General features: G+C 36.3%; 1 protein-coding gene across 7 annotated transcripts in view; it reads left to right on the top strand.

Moving 5' to 3' along the window:
• Positions 1-17023, top strand: part of ZNF644 (zinc finger protein 644) — an 81454-nt gene that overhangs the window by 32847 nt on the left and 31584 nt on the right. For 6 of the 7 annotated variants that reach the window (XM_074906549.1, XM_074906553.1, XM_074906546.1 and 3 more), the window contains exon 2: positions 15275-15326. The gene's annotated coding sequence lies outside the window, so the exon portion shown is untranslated. Of the gene's footprint in view, positions 1-12881; positions 12964-15274; positions 15327-17023 lie in introns of those variants that run through there. The other variant, XM_074906551.1, reaches the window with a different exon arrangement.

Here is a 17023-nt window from a genome sequence, read left to right as displayed (position 1 = left end):
ATGAGAGAGTCTTGATTGTATGTGCTATCACAGGGAGTGGGAAGTGACAATTCTGCAGCTGGCTTCTCCCTCCTCTCACAGTGAAGTGGTTACTCTGTCCTCTTCTGCTTCCCTTTTTTTTTTTTAATATATATATATATATATTGATGTCAGTGAAAACACCTAATCTTTTCTGTTCTTGAGCAGCGCTTAAAAACTGAGAACCTGTGGCATGTAATGAAAATGACTGCATTGTATACAAATTATAATAAATGTGAGAACTCTGAAGTTACTTAAAACACAGGTTTTCATCTTCTCAGAAGTTGAGAACAAAATACCAGTTAGTGCTCCCTACTCAGGTATTTACTAACAAAGAAAAATATGTTGTGGCAGTTTTCTGGGGAGAAAAAGGGGAAAGATAAGCTGGGGGGACATGGATGATTATTTAACCTAGATAAGCTGTGCTGCAAAAATATAGAGGCTTTGGAGCAATTACAGAATAGGAGGAAGTTGAGCTTACATGTCTAGTAGGCAAACTGAACTGAAATGCTCATGAAACTGAGGTGGAAAGGTTGCTTGTGTGTGTGTAAACCAAAGACAACTGTAGATACTGTCTATTGTATATTCTTTCTACATCTTTGCTTTGGGGAAACCTCTGAAGGTTTGTTTTGTCTGTCTTGTTTTAAGTGCTCTGGGATAGTGATTGTCTTTTTCTGTGTCCTTATAAAGCCTTGCGTGTATTGGACGATAGTGACACATGTTGTGATGAGAAGTGGTAGACTTGCTGATGAGCTGCTTTAGTGTAGATTCTCACAGACCTTTCTATTGTTAGTGTTTTGAAGTAAGGTAGGTACATCACTAGTATTCAGTGTCATATTCTGTAAATGACAAGCCCCTCTTACTAGACTTTCTAGGTGGTGAAACTTACTGGGTAAGTTCACTGTGATTCTCACTGCTGTACATGTGGCTAAAAGTGCTGGTGGATGAGAGAGGTCGTTTCTTTCCTGGTGTGTGTGTGAGGCTTGGAGAGGAAGAGGAACAGCTTCTCCAGAACAAAATTTTTCCCCGGGTCTACCTGGGGGAAGTACCTTACTGCAACTGTAAGACTGATGTTGCTTTTCACAATTTTACCAGCAGTAATGTGCATTAACAGGCACAATGTATTTCTGCACAAGGGAGAGAACCAAAAATAGAAATGATACTTGGGAGAAACCATTCAGGTTCCTATATAACTGAAGTGTCAGACTATTTCTAAAAATACCATACAGGTACTGTGATAATTCATTTTTAGAAATCTTTTGGACACTAAAAACAACTCGGGAATTTGCCTTGCGTTTTTCAGTCCAGTGAAGTTTTAGCAGAGGTAAGCAGAGAATGTGATGCGCAAGAGGTAGTCTAGCAAGGATTTATGTCAAAAACAAACAAACAAATAAATTGCAAAGTTATAGTTGTGGGGGTGTTAATCATTTCGGGTTTTTTTGTGTGTATGCGCACAGTTTATGTGTGTTGCTTTGCCTATAGATCTTTATAAACATTTATACAGAGACAGACATTTAAAACAATCTTTATTGTTTTCTAGTGTAAGAGTATTGTATTATGGAACAAAATACAAAGTTCTAAATTAAGGCTATATTTAGGGTAGTGTATTGGCATTAGTGAAGTTGTGAAGACATCCAGGTTCTATAGTCTCTTCAGAAGTCCACAATGTCCATTAGGGGATTAGAGAGATGAGTTTATACATTTGCATAAAAGGTACCGTGGTATCCCAGCAGAACATTTCTTCATGTCATTTGGAGCATTAATGGCAAGCTGGGTTTTTTTGTCTGTTAAGCCATTTAGAGAACAATGTGTTTGTTTGACTTCTGCAAGGTGATCATTTTGATGTTTAGAATGTCGAGTGCCATTTTAAATGAAGTTCTATTTAATATATTTCAAATAACTTGGCTTTAGGTTCAACTAGTAAGCTGGTCCTGAAGCATGCTGATGCATACTATTTTCAAAGGATGTAAATATAAAGGAGAAAAGATTAATTAGTGATCCCTTGTGTTGTGGTTTCCATGATCATCTTAAAACAAGTTCTTCTTCCAACTTAGTATTATTAATACTAGGACCCAGGGTGATTTTATTCAAAGTAATTTCTCTGGGAGTTCACTTTCATTCTGCCAGTTCTACCTTAACTTTTCTTTCAGGTTTTTTTTAAGTCATCTTCTGAAACGCCATTTTCAGCAGGAGAAAGTACAAGTGGTTTTTACATTCTTGAGGTTGTCCTTTTTCTTCATGTTCTCTGTCACTGTAGATTCGTTAGCATTTCTTCCTGGCCTTAAAGAAGATTTTAGCATTCAGAAATGAAAACCATTAATCAACAGCTTATTTGAAAGAACACAAAAGTATTAAAACATTACCTTTTGTTACCACTACTTTTCTATTCAGAATTCACACTTTGTTTTTAATAGGACAATCCTATCAGTATAAAAAAAACAACCAGCCAAAAACAACCAACCCAAAACATAAACCAACAAAAAACACCCCGAAACTCCCTGCTTTTTCTTTAATCTTGCCTTCAGTACAAATCTGAATGTTTTAGGACTGCCTATACCTCATAAAAAGTTAAAGACACAAATATCACATTGTTTTCCTCTAAATATTGTAAATTCCCAGCAATTTTTTAATAGGCTTGAATATAGTTCAGGAACAGATTTGGTTAGGGTATTCTGATGTCTAATTTTGGAAGAGTTGACCTGTTCTGTGCTGTAACTTCCTTTGTTTTCCGTTTTATTTGTTCTCTGAATTTTGTTAAATTTTGTGAATCTGGGGATAAAGACAGGTTATTTCTTAAATATTTGTAGTAATACCTTTTGAGAGTAGTTCATGGCTCTTATTTTCTCTGAAGCTGTTTAAAGTTGATTAGGTGGGAATTGAGTGAGTTCTGAGCATTTTTATCAGAATTGCTCTAATTAAGTATGCTTCTGTATGTCTATGAACTTAAGGAAAAGTTCCTCTCCCTCCTTTAATCCCTTTAAACCAAAAGATTTCACATGCATAGATATTTTCTAAGCATTTATTGTTGATTATAGTTTCTTCAGTGTTCCAGTCAAAAACAAACATTAAATACTGGAGCTAACTTTGAACATCTAACTTGTTTGTTTACAAAATTACCAATAATGAGCTAAGATAGTAGATCTGGGGCTAGTCAGTGGGCAAATAGTCAACCCTGTTTATGGGCCTAAAAGTAGGCACAGAACCTCTGTTGACATAGGTGACTAAGTTTTTGAGACGTTTTAGTCAGTATCTGTGTGGATTTATGAAGCCTTTGCAGGAGGTATTCTCGTGGTCCTTTTGTTTTAACTGTGGGTGCCCAAGACAATGGCAAAGTTTCCTTTATCGTAGGTGCTCACTTTCATTTGTTTTAAGAAGCTTTGTTATTAGCATCTAGCACAAACAGAAGCTGTTTACTTGCTAGAAGAAAATGTTTCTGTCTCAGGGTTATGTGCTTTTTTAAGGTGCAAGGGAGATGTGGGAAACATACAGCTTGCTTTGCCTCTGTTAAAAAACTGTCATCTGTGTCTGTATTCTGAAATGGAGTTATGTATATGGCTTGTGCCAACTGTGTGTATATTTATTTTATACTTTTGGTTTTATGCAACCTTAGTCCATGCAGATCTGGTTCTTTTTGCACTATCCCTGTAATCCAGTGTAAAGCATATGAAACAGGTTTAGAGTATGTGTCTTTTCTATTTCTTGGGCTACTTCTGAAAGTTTGGTTTGGTCAGGAAAACTGACAAATAAAGTGTGTATGTATATATGTTTATATTTTTTTTTAGCACCAACCAGATTAGGTGTCTAAGGACAGCCAATGGGCTGGATGTACACGGATGAGGATAACCAATGTGGCATGCTTTTTTCTGTTGTCTTTTCTGAAAATCTTGTAGCTTCTTTGGAGGCTATCAGAAGGATGCTTTCCTGTGGCCAGAACAAGGGTATTGACTGCTGTAACTGATTGTATGACAGAGACATCAGTATTTTAATAATGAGATTAGTATTTCATATGAGTAGCAGTATATGTTACATGAACAAAATGGTGGCAATGAAGTGGCCAAATACATGCAATGTAATTCATTTTCTGTTTTGTGTTGTGGCAGGTATATTGTGACCCTTAAGTGTATTTAAGAGCTGTACACCCTGCCTCAGTTTACTGATTGCATATTATTATGGCTAGCTAATGGAAGCTGGGCCATACCAGAGAGGTATTTGGACATGTGACAAAGCACTAAAAGTATACTTTACTGTGTATATACAAATGAATAGAAGTAAGTCTCTGCATGAAACGCTGCTCGCTTACACTTGAAATCCCTGTTATCTTATTACTAAAAAAGTACAAGTTGGAATGACTGAGTTTGTCCATTGACTATTATGTGTTTGGAAGAATTAATTCAAATAGTAAAAGAATCAAAGATTGAAAGCTATTGCCCAGTTGATGGCTAAGCAAAAGGAAGTAAACAGTGGAACAAAGTCCACAAGCATTTAAAAAGTTCTAGTTTGAAGAGAGAAGGATTAATGAGGCCTTAACCTTGAAATAAAGCCTGGCTAGGACTACTGCACCTTCTTGCAATCTAACATGGAGACTCCATAGAAGTTTGTTAAACCATGTAGAAAGTAGACCTCAAGGTGCTGCATAACTTGGGTAGAGACACCTTGGGGTACATCTTGAGAATACCTGCTTCATAGCAAGATGCTTTTCATAGAATAATTTCTGAGCAAATACTTAGTAACTTTACAAAACAGTTGGAAATTACACTATAGGAAACAGTTTTGTATGGTCATCAAGTGTGTTAGTAATAAAACTTGTGGACACTGATTGAACACAGGGACCATGAATAGGAACTTGCTAATGAGACATGGATGTTGTGTCAGAGCTGATCTGTGGTTTTGGTACTGGTGATGTATGGCTGGTTCGATGGAGTGTTGAAAATGCTAATTAGTGGTCTCAAACTACATTTCAAAGAGATGTGTGGAGGCATTTGCCCCAGTTTGCTTGCCAGGTGTGGTAGTATAGACGGGGTTGTAAGATGTGGGTTCTTCCTATTTAAAAAAAAAAAAGACCTAATGCAAAGATGTAAAAATAAACCACCAATGGTTTAACTGTGTTGCATTGCTACAGCTTATCTAAAGTAGGAAATAGTTTTTTCCTCTTTCTGTAGGTGATGGACAATGTTGGAAGCTTAAATTGCCACCAAACCAAGAGTGAATACTGAATAGCTCAGTAAGGAATAGGGTTTTACTTATTTTAAAAAACATTTTCAGTAGCTATTAAGGTGATATCTGATGGCTTTATCAAAAGCCATCCTCTGTTGTAAAAAAGCAGGCTCCTGCAAAATGAAGGAAAGGCTTTACATTACTGGTTATGTATATGTGATTCCCTAAAGTGACCATTCACAGATAATAAGTAATAGCATGTATACAAACCCAATTAGAGAGTAGAGTGTTTTGTAGCTTCACTTCAAATCTGATAAGCAGGTTGAATCTGACTGTATAAAACATATGTATTTGATTTGGACAAAACTATTGGAGGAAGAATGCCAATACTGGAATTTAATGTTTTTAGGTGATTGTTTTATGTGATTATTTTCTTCACACTGGAACATTCATTCATTGTAGCGATATCTTAGTCCTCTGATAAGGAAGGTCTTTGGGAGTTAGCAGTGGTGTTTAAAGGTGCTAATACTCCAGTGTGTCTACTCTGTCCTCTGCTGGAGGTTTCCGTTATAGGGATATCAGAATAAAAGGTCTCAGCTACACTAGTTCAGAGTTCAGCATAAACTTACCTTCATTTTAAGCTTAAGCCCTTATATATGAAATATTTATTACTAGTTTATAAGCAGAGGTTCACAAATACTTATGGAAATCTAAGTGTGCATAAAATCTCTATGAAATTTTTGTTAGATTTTACATTTTCACATACATAGAAAATACACTTCCTCTGAGGCTCTGGACAGGAGATTCCCTTTCCTGCCATGGTCTACGGGAAGTGTCAGAAACTGTCTAGACAGATGGCAGCAGGCATTAGAGCTCGTGATCCTAGCATAGCTACCCATTCAAGTGGAACAAACTTGTGAGGAGCTGAATTTGGACTTAGGATCCTGTTTTGTAGGGGGTGTTTATGCACTAATACCAGTTCACTATTTCCTCCGATTGCTGTTACAAATGGCAATGTTTCACTTTCTTGTTAGTGCTCTCCCACCATTGCTTCCTTTCAAACTGTCATGATACAAAAAAGGGAGTGGTTTTTTTTTTTTAAGAAAGAAGTTAAAATAGTGTCATCTATCAATAATTTTGAGCTGTAGGATTTTAGGTTCTACGTTTTTTAAAAACTGCATTGCAGTCTTAAGAAAGCCAGGAAAGTGTTTCAGGTGTTGCAATTTTTAAGACTGCAGAAATGTAGAGGAGGAGTTGGAAATGAATGTGTGTGCTAGTTTTGTCTTAAAACAGTTTTCTAAATACAGAAAATTCAGAGAGATGTCAGTCTACTAAGAAATTGCTTTTGGCTACAGCACTTGCTTTGATTTTGTAATCTGTGATCTGAGAAAGGCTTCTCTGTGGCTGCTGTCAGCATAATGACCAAGGCTATAAGCTTGCTACCTGGTAATCTTGTCTTGGGCAGTGTTCTGAGAGCCTGCAGGTTAAAATAATGAATTGCATTGCTGTTCTTCTCTTCCAGTGTCCTGCAAACTGTTTAGTCTCCTAAATGCAGAGGGTTTTTTTAAAGTGGACTGCACAGTGTTATATTTTCATTAGTGTAAACTGAAATTGTGTCAAGTTCAGCATTAGAGAATACTGTTAAGTAAGTACATTAGACTGAAGACAGTCTAGAGGGAGGTACCTGAAGTACGTAGCCAGAGAGAAAAACTACCGAGCAGTTTGCCGCCTTTGGGTTTAAACAGAGATTGCAGGAAAGACTGTTGGCTTTGGAACAGTGTTAAAGCTGAGAAGAAAATGGCTACCAGAAATCATTGTTGCTACAGTAACAACATGGCTTGACTATTAATGTGCTGCTTTAACTACTATTAGCAATGTTGTGCAAGATGCTGCTTTCAGGTAAGTGTCTTTAATGGGAACAGAGATTTAAATCCCCTTAGATATTAACAGATACCATGAGGCTTGTTCTTTTAGAATACCAGTCTATTTATTGGAAAAAGTGAATTCTAGTAAATATTTTAAAAAACCTAATTACTGCTTTTCCTACTCAAAAAATTGCTTAATGGTTTTCAATTGTGTTAGTAATCATAACATCCTTATTAAAGAACTCGCAGAAGAAACCTGGTACAGAGCATTGATCTCTTGATAATCTTTTTTTTTTTTTTTTAAATGATGCTGTTTCACAAAGTAGTGGTGTCTGCTAACATAATTCTGGCTTTCAGAAATTAAGCCCTTTTTTTTCAGAAAATAATTGAAAAGCAAAGCTTTTGTTTAAGATATTTTAATATTTGAGTTCAAAATAAAAAAAAATATGGCCAACCTAAATCCTGTTCGAAGATTTATAAATAAGGATCTATTTGGGGATCTGCGTTGTATTTTATTTTATAATGATATAAATGTATGTATTATGGAGTAAACTTTTTGCAAGTTTTTTTATTAATAGGGAAGAATGCAGTTACATTGAAGGATTTCAGACGTGCAATATGGTACATCAGGAAAGGGATATGTGAAGTGCAGTGAGTTTGTGAAGATAATTGATGCATTCTCTGTGTGTCAGGATTCCACGGGTGGCAGATTTGATGGCAGGTATAGACTGACAATAAACTGTATCTGCTCTTCAAAGTCCCGTATATGTGAGGTGTCCCATATACCTATGGCAGATGCCATTTTTCTGTCATTCTTTCATTTGGTGGTGGGGTAGTGAAGTTCTCTGACTGAAAAGGTACTGGATTCATTCAGTGGAGATGGAGCTGATAAGTCCCCTGAACAGAGGAATAATTTATGAAAGATTATTCAGTGGTCATTGGTAAAAATTAGATGGCCTTTACTTAAAGTATACATCTAAAATATACAGTTGTTATGACTTGGAATGCAAGTATCTGTACTTAAAATGTGGCATTTCTCAAGTACCACACATGCTTTATTTACTCTGATAGTATATATGTATTATTATTAATATTGTATGATCTTACACCTTCAGTATTTTGTATGAAGTGGTCTTCTGACTGATTTCAGTGGAATCCTGCCTTATTTTCAGGCATATGTGCCAAATACATAAAATGCAGCTTCCAAGTTGTAGAAAAAGACATATTATGTAAAGACAGGTCATTTGAACAATAGAATGTTGCTGCTTAGTGGTACACAAAAGGGGATGCACTAATTTGATGTACACAGCCTTAACTTGAACTTTTTTGTTCTTCTTAGCTTTGCCTCCTTCATGTTTTTATAAAAATTCTGTGGGTTTTGTAGAAAGGAGAGGATGACACTACAAATGTCTAACACCACTGTACAGTTTGGTATTTTAAAAACAAACCTTGAAATGTAACAGGCTGTTTTCTTAAAATGAGCACATGGAAGGTGCTGCCTCAGATGTTTCTAAAAGCTTATTTTAAGACACAGTATGCATGTTTTTGAATTAAGGCTTCTGGTTTCCTCAGGAAAACACTTCAGAGAAGCAGCTTTCTGTTTTGAATTTCTGATTACTTAGTTTCAGCTGAGAAATTGTGTGTGCAAACTTAGACAAGAAATTTGTAAGGAACCATAATGAATTTCCGTGAGATAGGCAAGATCTCATGTAACTAACTGTTTCTTGGAGTGCATTTGTGCAGTGCTTACAGTCAGAGTGTATGTCACTGTATTTTGGGGTGCTGTATGTAAAAGCTTACATGATGATACTGTGAAGGAATGTGTAGTAAGACTGGAGAAGAGAGTGATTCCATTGCTGAAGGGTAGAGGCAGTTCCTGCACAGGTAATGTATTGATGAGATTCTGCTGACAGCATAATGAAAGAAATGTTCAGTGTCAAGGATGATGCCAAGGTTATGTACAGTGCCATTAGTAGTTGGGAGTGGAAGGGAAAGATGATGTCATTCTGTGCTTAAAGCTTTTCTTGTTTGAGGGAAACTGTTATATTTAGGGTATATAAATGAAGCAAATGAAGAGCTAGTTTATGTGGTCAAGAAACATAGGCTGAAGGGCGACTGAAAATGTACAGGTGTTCATTATACAAGTGATCTGTTGATTGGTAGCTTAAACTGGTAGAGAAATGATGAAGTAAATTATTTCTTTGCAGCTTATTGCAATTCTCACTGTGAAGAATGCCATTCAGTTCAGTTAGATATTGATGGACCGTAAACTTATTTATTAAATATCAATGATACTTAGAATGTTAGACCTAATCTTAGCTAGGAGGGAAACTGCGTTGATAAATAACCTTCAGAAACAACACATTAATATTTTCTCTTAAGGCCCTGAAGTTCTAAGTGGTTTCAGAACTCCATCTTTAAACCAATGCTTCAGTTTAGTGCTTTTATGATGCCTTCATTTGTATGTTGATTATATACAAATTTGTTGGTTACATATTTGCTTACTGGATAATGTATGCTCAAAGTAAACAGCTCTTAAATTATGTTTGTTTCCCCTTGCTTCTCTGTAGACATTTCTGTCTTTATTATGTCGATCTTTAAAATGCTTACTTTATCTGTTTAGTGGTGGAGAGGATAAGTAACCTTTTTGACCAATAAATGTGGTGTTGGTCCAAACTGCAGTCTACCTAGAGTATTTTTCCCTCTAATGACTTTTTAATTTTTTGTAATTTACGTAATACAGATTTTTGAAATAGTAATTAAATCTCTTGTTTAACTTACTGATGATAAAAACCCACATTTGTTTGTGTGTTGTTGGGTTTTTTTGTTCAAGCCACTCTCTCTGACTACTTTTCTCCCTACTGTGATACTCTATTAATGTTGCATTTATCTACTTGTATCTTCTTGTTTGGACTGAAGTAGCTTCACAGTCTGAGGTATGATGAGTTGTGTTCATTTGCTATGCTGTCACACTTCACCTTGAAGTGCTTCACTGTCCCATACGGGGTGTTGTCAAAAAGCAAAACTTTCTCCAAGTAGAAAAAGGAGAGAGATTTCAGCACTTCCTTGTGAAAGCCCTACCACAGCTTTGGGAACTGTGCATGTGGCTTTTAACTGTGATGAAGAGACAAAGAAAGAACTGTAACTTCTTTGAACTATTTTTCAGATAACTCTCAAAATCTAGCAGGAGATTCAAAATGCAGGAGGCAGTCTTCTCTCTTGCAGTTCCTTGCTTGCTCGCTTTTGTTCAGTCACTGCAGATTCTTTGAAGTTAGAAGCATCTCCAGTAAAAGGACTTAAATTTTGTCTCTTCATGTTGTGAAGTGTTAAGTTTTTTGCTTGATTTGACTTCTGGATAATTCAGTCTTCAGGAGGATACCCGCACTTAAATAGCACTTTGCATTAACCATTTAAGAAGATTGATTGTTATTTTTCCTTTGCAAATCTAATTTGGGTAAATTTGACTGTGGCATTTTCAGTTCATTATGGTTGGAATAGCAGTGATTGAGAGAAGTTTTACAAATTCTCAAAGGGAATTAATTTTGTGATTTTAGAAAACCTTATATTTAAATTTGAGTGATTATTTAAATTAATTTACACTGAATGTTAGTTCTAGATATTTGTGGGTACTGAATGTAGATTAAGCTATTTTTGTAGTTTTTAATAGAAATCAAAGAGCACCAAAGCTCCTTCAGCAAACAGAAAGCAGGAAACTGTTTTGTACAGACAAGGTCATTGCTGACTACTTGTTGGGAAAATGACAGTATAGACCTGTATTTGAAGAGCTTTTCAGCTGGATTGATTGATTTAGGGGACTTTTGTCAGCTAAGTTTCTGCTTTTTCAGCCCTCTTATGAAATGATTCTTGGTAGTTGTGTGTACAATTTTAGCTGGAGCTTCTTCTGGACTTCTTGTAATAGCCTTTTCTTTCAGTAATCTCTGCTTTCTAGTGGATGGTTTTTTCCTGCATTGATTGTTAGGATTATTAGATTCCTGTATGATTATGGACATTTTCCAGAGCTGCATAAAATATTAGAATGAAATTTCTTTCTCCCATAGCCCCACATCCCTGGCTTTTGAATTTAGCAGATTTTAATGCTGGGACAGCAGGATCCTAATAAATAAATGTAAATGCCACTCTCAGCCAAGTAATCAAATTTTCTAAGTCCTAGAAAGCACTTGAAGTCAAGACTACAGTTGCAAGCCTTTTGCTGTGTTTTTATGTTAAGCTGATGAAATGGATTGTTTAGCCACAGCTTATACCAACAAAAATAGTTTGTATAGTATAGTTTATTCTAGCCTTTGTTTCTTTCTCTTCCTTCCTTTCCCGACAAGCAGAGTCAGCTATAGAGGCAAAAGCTAGTTTTGTATTATATTGTAACTCTCTTTAAAAAAAAACAAACTAATTTCTCTATGAATTATGTTCCTGACCGCAGCTGTTCCAGGAGAAGGTGATGGTTAAAGATCGTTAAGTGTCTTTTTCCAGATAGATGCAGAAATGTCAGTTATCACAGATCTGTTAGGAAATAAGGGCTAAATAGTAGATAAATAGATCAAAGCTCTTGTCAGAATTACTGCAGATTTTATTTACTCATTGTGCACCTTTGCATTCTAGTGTTTCTCAAACTTTTTCCCCAGAGAGGGGCATGTTATAGGAGATATCTCATTATAGCAAACAGAGCCCTAATAATGTTAATAGAAAGTGAAGAAAAGTAAATTTAGTCTTGACATAAGATCCAACTCTAATGACAAGAGGAGTGGTTAGACAGGTTTTGCGTAGTGATTCGCATTTGAACTCGGATTAATTGTCTTTATTTAAACCTTGTATTGTGAATGGCTGTAAGCTTGATGCAAGTAGGATAAAATATTTTCTGCTATCTTCATGGATGTGAAAGTAATTCTCTTAGTTGTTCTTTATGAACCTGAATTTTGAAGTAGTAACTGTAATTGTTTACCTGGAAAGCAGTATTATGGAAGCTTTTGTAGCTGTTTTCTAGCTAGCCAGAAAGATTAAAAATTTTAACTAGTCTAGTGTGATTATCTGAAACAATTATTTTAGAGCCTGTATATACAGCATTTTGAATTATTCCTCAAACAAATGCTTTTTGAGGATCTCTTTGTGTGTCTCTGTAGCTTAGATACACTTGAAAGGGGTTCTGTCTCTGAGCAGTATCCACATACATGACTTTGTCATTGCATACAGACTGGAGAACTTCTGGTGCCTATTTCGGCCTTTTTGTGTGTTGCATGGAAGGAAGTATCATTGGCATGCTGCTTTTTTATTTTGTTGCTGAGCGAGGTAGTCACTGCTAGCACTGAACCAGCCTTGGTTCACATATACCCCAGTTAGTGAGAAATGCTTGTGCTTTTAAGCACTTTCAGTCTATCTGTGTTTCTTTAGTATCACTGGAGGTACACTTGAGATATCACCTATCTCCACCATTACAGTTTTCTTCCACTTCCTGTTCTCTGCCTTTATCAGAACAGGCAGCTGCTTATCGGTGATCAGAAGCTTAACCAGTTTGTAGCAGTCCTTGTACCTGCTCTGGGCCCCTTTTCACTTCTTGAATGGCAAAGCCTCGAGGTGAAACCTCTGTAACTACATTTCTTCCCTGCTCTGAGCCCCTTTTGATGCTGACTTTATTACCTGGTGAGGGAGAGTGGCTTTCATTCTCACTTCCTCTCCTGATAATGAGAATTAAGACAGGAAAATCAGAGCCAAAGCATTTTGTGATTTTTGAAATCTTTGCCTTTCCCTAAGGAGTCTTAGAGAACTACCTGTCTTGGATCTGCTGGTATAGAATTTCAGGTGCTCAGTTATTCCAGATGTCAACACCCTTGAAATGAATAGTAGGTGTTAGAGTTTGATTTTTTTTTTGTGCTGGAGTGAGAGGAATCTTCCTTGACAGCAGAAAGACCTTTGAGAGGTGAGTGTTGGTTAAGTACAGTAAGTTGGGTCACTTTAAACAGTGAGAGTTTCAATGCTATCAATAGTTCGGCCTAAAATCTGGTATCTTGATGCAGATTGCATTGCTTTCATCAAGATGTTTGCATTCCGCTGTCTACCATTGGGTGGAACTTTGAACGCCAGCGGGTTTGAAATCCTGAAAAGGGGAGTTAATTCTTCCAAGGCCCTTTGAAGTTTGTAACACAGGACCGCAGTGGCCAGCCCTTTGGTCCTTCAGCAGTTATTGATGATCTGTCTCTTTGTGAAACTTCTGTCACCTTTTCTTCAACTGGACAATATTCAAATTATGATGGCCCATCTCTATTCCCTTCTCTTTCCCTCTGTGCCAGATGTAGATAAACTCCAGATTTATCCCCAAAGAGGTTTGTGAGCTCCCTGTGCTTAGATTCAAGAGTACTTCCATTTAAGTTTTCTCCAAAGAGCACATTCAATGAGTACAAGAGTACGTGCTCTCCAGATAGACAGTGTAGGGTAAGACTTCCCATTTTATGTCAACAGAGTGAATTGATTGGTCTGAAGTAGTGTGTTCCCATGAAAAATCTGTTAGTGAGTAATGGATTGTATGACAGCCTGCTGTGTTACCACAGTGATCTATAGTCGCCTGGGTTCAATCCTTTGCTGCAAAGATTGTGTCTGCACTTGAATCACAAAACATGAAATCTATGTTGAGAAGAGTTACTGCTAATGTTTAGCTAATTGCAGTGTTCAGAAGATGGGAGACTTGCTACAGTGGTAGTGTGAGATCATTTTGCATGGGGGCAGAGTCAATGATACGGTTCTTAACTTGCAGTGAGAGAAGTGTTAGACTGGGATTGACTCTGCCCAGCCAATGTGCACAGGTTTACTGAGATGTCTGGTTTAGTGATGACCTTAGCGTTTGATAATGTAAAGCCTGCATAGATCTTCTTCCCCATTTTGGCTCTTCATACATGTGGGGTGTATTTTGTGGGTGTTTTTAACTGTAGCTTTACATTTACGTTCTGTAACACTTACATAAGTACACTTACGTACTGTCATACAGTAAGACTCCACTACTGTTTGAAAATAACACTTTTGCTTCTCTAGGCACATGCCTATTACTCTAAAACCTGGCTAAAGAAATTTTTTTTCTGTATTTCACAACTTATGTGTGAAATGAGCATATATTTTGAATAAAAATAATTCATAAAGGCTACAGTTTAATGTGATAATTAGGAAATGATCCCGAGGCTAGAGGCTTGGAGACTTGTCTTCTGTTGCTTTATGTTGCTCAGCAAGACTTTTTTGAAAGGTCTGTCTTTACTCTCAGTCTTTGTCATTTAGGCAAGTGGCTTTGAAACAGTTACAGGCTGACTGGGGAACTCAATCAAAAAACCTGTGTATGAACAAATTGAGGGAAGGAATCTTAAGCAGTATGTGAGGATAGATATCTCTTTCAGAGTTAATTTTGTTGATGGATACATTAGTCTAGATATGAATAACCCTTTTTGTAAAGCTGCATGCTAGTTGTTGTGTCTCTATTAGAAGTAGACCCAGTTCTGTAGAGGTGCTCAAATCCATTCTTGTTTTTGTGCAGTTTCAGTGACTTTCAGAGTCTCTTCCAAATGTTATCTAGTCTGATATCTCCAACTAGGAAGTGAAAAACTTATTTATATAGTTAGTTCTTTTAAAGATCCATGAGCAAAACTGAAATGAGAGAGAGCATTTAATCTGCTTTAATCAGCCTTCAGGAAGGCAAAAGTAAGTCATGATTTTTAAATGGGCAAACTAGCCTTAAAATAATAAACACAGCTTTGTCCTAGGAAAAGTGAGGAAATAGTGAGGTCCAGCTTTAAAATCCTCCAACACTCAATCTCAGATATGTTGATTGGTTTTGCTAAAAAGATTTATAAAAAGCTTTCATCTATAACCATTTTCTTTCAGTGCTTCATTCCCCATTCAGGGAACTTAAGATAACTGACTTTGAAGACACTAGCAGAAAATGCAGCAGAGCTTTTCTTGACATGCAACTTTTTCCTCTGTTCTGCTTAGTTTAACAGCATGTGTATATTTGTTATGATTGCTCAGTGGATCTTTTTAAATTAAACTACCAGCATCTATGTTGTTTGAAAATTACATGTGTATTTGAGAGAAGACCTCTGGAATTTTGATATTTCTACCCTGAGATAAAACTGATGGAACACTTTGGTAGCTGTGAATTCCTTACCTCTGTGCTTTGCCTGTCTTGTCTGATGGTCTAGAACACAGGCAGAAATGACAGCTGTACAGTAAGTTCTTGTTTTATTTTGCAGGTGTGTTTTAATGTGGAAGTGGATCTCACAGCTTAATGTAAATCAAACAAAGGTGAGTGAAAGTTTTGGGGTTTCATTTTGTTGGTTGGTTGATTTGTGTTTTTTTTTTCCCCAAATTCCTTGAATGCTTTAGCCCGTACTGCTAAACACTCAGAAAAATTGGTTAGTGAAAATTGTGTTGAAACTTGTATCTCGATTACTGTAATTTATGGATATAATGTTATTTCTATGATACCAAAATAGGAACAAAACATAAACACCCCTAATATTTAACATTATGATGATAATTATGCTTTTCTTCCATAAGCTACTATAGTCAAAAAGCTGTCAAGGCATTCTTCTAGCTGTTGAGAGCCAAAGTTGTGAATACCTCAGATGAATTTCGTCCTCTGCATATTGTCCATCCGGTTTCAAAGTACTGAAAGAGTACTTTGCATTGTCAAAGCCGTGTGTTAAAGTTACACATAGTAATAAATAACTCTGTGGGAAATTTGACCAGATACCAGCATAGAATTTCAAATTTTTAATAATGAAATTCTATTTGTTCGGGGTTTGGGTTTTTTCCCTTTCTTGTCCTCAGGAACCCTTTCGGCAGCTATCTGAAAAACAAAGTATATGAAGATTTACTGCTGGTACTCATGAGCTTAAGTGTCCATTTGCAATTGCAAAGTGTTTGTCTAGGAAAAATTTTCTATAACTCTGGCATTTCTCCCCACCCCCATTATTCTGAGAAAAAGAATTTGGGTAAGACCAGGTTTTGTTTCCCTTCATGTTACTTGATATACTACTTCAGGAATACTTTGAACTGCAAAATTAATCTCTTCTCCATTAAATTATGTGAAATATTTAACAAAGAGCAATTTGCTTTAACCTGTTTGAGCTTGAGTCTTTCAAGAGTATCTTTAGGTAAGGCCCCACAGTTCGGTAAATTCTCTGCTGTGGAGACAAGGCACAATGGACTCATGTGCGCAGAATTCCGTAACAAACAAAGGCTGGCTTCTCAAGTTTCCTGCTTGCTTTTTGACTAATATGACATCTTAGAATACAGCTGCTTGTGGTGACTTTGATATTTTGAAGAGGTGAAAGGGAAATCCTGTTTGCTCTAATGAGCTTGTTCTTCATTTCTAATCTCTGATTAATATGTAGACTTAATATAGCTTTAAAAATGTAGTATGTGCATTTTAAAATAGACATGACCTGCTTTGTTTGTATCTTCTGCTCTTAAGACTTTTTTTAAAGCTACTGCTGTCAACATAAAAATACTGATTATAGCAGAACACTTTGTGGGAAATTTAAAATAATTCTTCTGTTCAGTGTTGTTCCTTTGTATAATGTATAACTGATTCAGGACTTTGATTATGAATTGTCTTCTGATCTGTGAACAGTTAAAAGTAAGCTATACTGCTGTAATATGCATATACTTATGCGTAGAGGATGTTTACTGTCTTAGCCTGACTTTGCAGATTTCTAGAATGTGCTGCTTTGAGAAAAGGAATAAATATAGCTCTGCAAAAGGAAATACTTTTCTTTATCTGTGAATGAGTATAAAACAAGAATTGTGGCTAGGGGGAGGGGACTTTAATTCACAGTAAGATTTAGATTGTTCCTTGTGCCTTCTAATGCTTTCAGTACTTAATGCTTACCGTTTATGTTCTGTCTCATCTTAATTTATGTGTTATCTCATTACTGATTTAAATACAGAAAATTAGATGAGAAGTCTAATATATAAATGAGTGTGTTCTTTAAGCG

The sequence above is a fragment of the Athene noctua genome, chromosome 5 (genome assembly GCF_965140245.1).
Source record: "Athene noctua chromosome 5, bAthNoc1.hap1.1, whole genome shotgun sequence".
In the NCBI taxonomy this organism is placed as follows: domain Eukaryota; kingdom Metazoa; phylum Chordata; class Aves; order Strigiformes; family Strigidae; genus Athene; species Athene noctua.
This window is presented reverse-complemented; position numbering and strand designations above follow the sequence as displayed.